Genomic DNA, 5,338 nt, shown 5'->3' on the forward strand with positions numbered 1-5,338 from the left:
ATGCAGAATTGCACTTTTGCCTGTTGTGTTTCTTGAGCGTGCTGTTGTGTGTTCCTATTTAGAAATTCTAGTTCAATGTGGAAAAAATACAGGCATTGGAGCAGCTGTTCCAGCCCACTGGTTGGCTCTGCCTAGCAGTGGCCCCAGCACTGGGAAGGATCTGACTCTGCACTGTGCAGAACAGGGCCAAGTCTTGAAGTTGCCAAATGTCCCACATCTTGATTTAAAAGCTAAGTTAGTAATGCACCCATTAAAGAATGTGGAAAGAAAAAAAAAAAAAAAGGTGAACTTAAGAACAGAGCCACCTGGAGGGGAAGTCATGTGGTGAGCCCAGTCAGGAACCTGAATTGTTAGTCTTACTACTCACTTGTTTGGTGACCTTGGCCAATCACTTCACTTCTCTGGTCTCTATCTACTTTTGTAAGATGAGAGGGTTGGAGGAAATGGTTTCTGAAGTCTCCTTTGGCTGTGAAGCACCATGCATTTCCCCCAAGCTTCTATAAGTTATCATGCTGTCTCTGCATGGAGAAAGTGCTTACCTCTCATTGAGTAGGAAGCTGGAGAGGTGGTTCTCCAGTCCTCTGGGGCCTCCACAACCAGCATCACTGGTGATCTCACTTCCATACTTGGAGCATCAAGACAAAAGACTCTCAGGTTCCATTTACCTTTCCTACTTTGCCACTTAATGGAATGCTTTTCAAGTGTACCTAGACTTTGGGAAGTGGTCATTTTTAATACTTTTCTATTGTGGGAATAAACCTTTGATCAGCTGGAGACAGGCAGATGGAGGTGGAAGTCCTAAATCATGCCCAAATGTCAATAGTGAAGGCAGATGTTGATGTTCTGAACAGTGTGCTTATGCCCTCCCCTTACTGAATTTAGGAGCTTCCATTAAGTCCATATGGAGGGGTTTAGTTCTTGGAAATGACTAGTTCTAACATTAGCCTGGATTCTAAAATAAATAAAGCTAGGGATGTAGTGATCAAGGGAATAAATTTTAAAGCAATACCTGCTATTTGTGGACCACATTATTTGGTCTTTTCATACAGATTAAACATGATCTTGACAAACTGTATTTAAAGCAAAAGTTACTGGTTTTTCTTGACTTTTTGATACCTCAGACATATTCTCCAGGGGAAAACAGTGAATTCTAAGCTTGAAAAAACTTATATTTAAGAACTTTGATGTTTGACCCAAAGAGAATTAACCTTTGTTAAATCACAGAACTCCATGGAAAAGGTACACTACAAAAAATGTTTCCACACATTGTGTTGGAGTACTCACTGGCTATTGGAGTTGAATATTTAAGGGACTTCAGGTATTCAGCAGGAGCTGTCAGGACATTTTTCAGACAGAATATGACAATCTGTACACATATTGGTGAACCCAGTGATCAAATTGTTTTAGAAACCATCAAGTACAAACCAACAAATAATCCATGAAATCTAAAAACACCATTAACAACACAAATCTGTAGATAGTAACTAGGGCATATGTTGGATATTTCTGTACTGCATTATTTATATCCCAGAAAAGACACCATGTAGGCTAAATCTCAGCTACAGTTGATCAAAAGTGGTAAAGTTGATGAGAGTAGGGTTGACTTGTGCTGTCCCCTATAAGCCATTTTATTCTCCTTCTCTTACTCTTTCTTGGGTGGTAGGGGAGAAGGAATTAATCCACAAGGTTAACATACTATGTTTCTAAGAGAAGAGTTCTCATGATCAGATACAACAAAAATATTTGATATGTAACCTTTCATTTAAAAAGAAATGATGAAATCATACTTGAAAGAATATGGAGTTACTCTGTCCTTTCCACAAGGACCTTTTTCAACTTACTATACTTGCAAATAATCATGTTACTCTAAAATTTCCAAGGCTAGAGAAAACCTGTCATCATCTATCAGGTATGTGGCAGGCTATGGCTCATTACCTACCTTGAAAAGATAACCAGCCTTCCTTTCTTGTTTGGTAGTCATGTTCCATTAGACAAATGTTGATGAGATGCCATTTAGTAGCCTGAACACAAACTCACATTAACACAACTGAGTCTCTGATTTTTCCATTTGTTTCCATATTCAGTGCCCATGAATAAATGATAGATGAAAGAAGTTGAAGAGGTGTAAGTTTTTTATTGCTGTAACAAATTATGAAAAGTTTAGTGACTTATGACAACACAACTTTATTATTTTATAGTCCTGGAAGTCAAAAGTCCAAAATGGGTCTTACTGTACTAAAATTAAGGTGATGACAGGTGACAGCAGTTCCTGTTTGTGGAGGCTCTAGGAGAGAATTCATTTCCTTTTTTTTTTTCTTGACTCATGGCCCCCTAATGTCTACAACGCCAGTAATGGCCAGTCCAATCTTTTTTGCCTCACATCATTTTGACACTCCTTTTTCTGACTCCCTCTCCCACTTGTTAGATCCCTTGTGATCACTTTTCCTGGATGATCTAGGAAAATCTCCCTATTTTAAGTCCATCAGCAATTTTATCAGAATCCTTAATTCCCTCTTGTAATACAACATATTCCAGGGTTGTGAGGATTAGGATTTGAACATTTTTGGGAGTCATTATTTTGTCTAGGGTGTCCAAGGAGAGTGATCATAAACCCCTGAATTTTTTTCCAGGTTGAAGGAACAGTTATCCTCTGGCAGATAGGTTGATTTCCCACTTTTCTAATATTCCTATTTAACATTTAAATTCTTGATAGCTAGTAAGATGACCTTGCTTAAATGTTTCTCAATTCTTGACATCCACAAGAGAAGCACAGAATAGATAACAATGAGAGATGTCTGACCCAAATAAACATGCTATTTGGTCCATGAGGATTCCACTCATGAACACAGGGCCATGACCAATATAGAAGGAAATTTGAGAGTCCTCTTTTCCTGTTCTCTTTGCATATCCTCCAGTCCATACATGACTATACCAAACAAAAAGTGAAAAAGAAGCCAGGTGTGGTGGCACATGTCTGTAATCCTAGTGGCTTGGAAGACTGAGAAAGGAGGATTGCATGTTTGAGGGCAGCTTCAGCAACATAGCAAGGCTCTAAGCAACTTAGTGAGACCCTGTCTCAAAAAAAAAGGGGGGTTGGAGATGTGGCACAGTGGTTAAGCACCGTGGGTTCAATCCACAGTACCAAAAAAAAAGTAGCTAACAAAAGCCTTTGATTATTGGATGCGCTCCTGCTGAAACAAGCTCAGGGATATGGTTTATTCATATTCTTCCCTTGTTTTCCCCTCTTTCTGGTCTTTTGGATGCTGACTGCAGTCAGTTTAAACTGGGACTCATTTCAAGCCATCAAGTATCAAGCTACTTCAGGCTCCATTCCAGAATAACTTATTTTCCTGTCATGGCCCTTGATCTTCATTTTAACTTAAGGCCTACCATACATTCCCATTTCAATTACTCAGTAATATTTGAGTGAACCTGTAGGTTCTGGGGACACAAAGATTGAAAGGGAAACAATACCTAGCCCACAATTACAGTTTAATAGCCTAGCTGTCAGATCTCTCCTGAGTATCCCTACCTTTGAATCTACTGAGCTCTTAATGAAAAGTTCATGTTTCTGGCCACCAAAACTTTGATTCTACCATATAAAATTTTATAATTATTTTACTTATTAATTTTACATTACTTCATGAATTTCTTTGGGGTGGAGTGCTCTAGCTGTCCCAGAAGGCAAAGATTGCTAACTCTTATTCACAGTAGGGGAAAACAGGAAAATTAAGTTCAAAAAAGATTTTCTATTTGAAACCACTCTTTGAGTATGCTGAAAAGAGGAGACTGACAGTATCATCTCTTATCTAGGTCCAAGCAGCAAGGCTTGAAGTGACCTACCAAAGTCATTGCTGAGATCTCTTCTCTTTAGAGCCTTGACAAACAGTTTCCATATAGGAAGCTCCATTCCAGTTATTGCACTAAGGTGACAATAACTACCTCTAACTTTAGAAATAATTATGCTATTATATCTTAAGCTATTACTAAGGAACTATCAAAAGCCTTTGCATCCATCATTTATTGAAATCATTGTTTTATTTTTACAGTCTGCATTTTGATTCACTGTACACACATGGGGTACAACTTTTCATTTCTATGGTTGTACACAATGTAGATTCATACCATTCATGTAATCATATAAGTACATAGGGTAATGATGTCTATCTCATTCCACCATTTTCCCTACCCCCACCCCTCCCCTTATCAGTTCCTTCTGTGTAAAGTTCCTCTATTCTTCTCTTACCCCCCACCCCCATTGTGTATCATCATCCACTTATCAGGGAAAACATTTGGTCTTTGTTTTTTGGGATTGGTTTGTTTTACCCCTCAGTTTATACCCAAAGGAATTAAAATCAGCATACTACAGTAACACAGCCACATCAATGTTTACAGCAGCTCAATTCACAATAGCTAGATTGTGGAACCAACCTAGATGCCCTTCAACAGATGAGCGGATAAAGAAACTGTGGATATATACACAATGGAATATTATTCAGCCATAAAGAATAATATTATGGAAGCAACTTTCGGCGATCCAAGATGGCGGCTTAGAGGGTGACTGCACCCCCAGTCGCTCCAGAACCCAGGAGTTAAGAAGGGGAGGCATTGAGAGACTCGGACTGAAATAGAGCCACAGGTGAGTCTGCCCACTGGGTAAAGCTCGGCCCGGGTGGCAGGCCCAGATAGAGGTGGCTTATCGGAGCCAGGCAGGGCAGCTAGAGTCTTCCAAAGGCGGCCCTGCGCACTCCGGCGGTGGGCCCCTCCCACACAGCCAGCTTCTCCAGGTTCTCAGAGCGGGCCCCCTAGTGAGAGCCTTTCTGATCAGAACAAGCTCCAAGTCCTGGAGCCAGTGCAGCGCAGTGTACTCCGGCACGCAAGCAGCTTCAGGGATCAGGATAGGGCAGCCAGAGACTTCCCCAAGTAGCCTGGACCCCTGCGGTGGGAGGTGCCTTTCAAGTCTAGCTTCTCGGAGCTGACCGCCCAGTGAGAGGCTTTCTACATAGAACCAGCCACAAGTCCCTGAACCAATGGAGAGCTTCGATCCGCAAGCAGTCTCTGGGATCAGGGCAGGGCAGCCAGACACCTCTTCAGGCGGCTCTGCCCACTCCGGCCGCAGGCTCTCTTCACGGGGCGACCCAAGATGGCAGCCTAGAGGGTGACTGCACCCCCAGTCGCTCCAGAACCAGGAGTTAAGAAGGGGAGGCATTGAGAGACTCGGACTGAAATAGAGCCACAGGTGAGTCTGCCCACTGGGTAAAGCTCGGCCCGGGTGGCAGGCCCAGATAGAGGTGGCTTATCGGAGCTGAGCAGGGCAGTTAGAGTCTTCCCAAGGTAG

This window comes from Sciurus carolinensis, chromosome X, assembly GCF_902686445.1.
Source record: "Sciurus carolinensis chromosome X, mSciCar1.2, whole genome shotgun sequence".
NCBI lineage: Eukaryota > Metazoa > Chordata > Mammalia > Rodentia > Sciuridae > Sciurus > Sciurus carolinensis.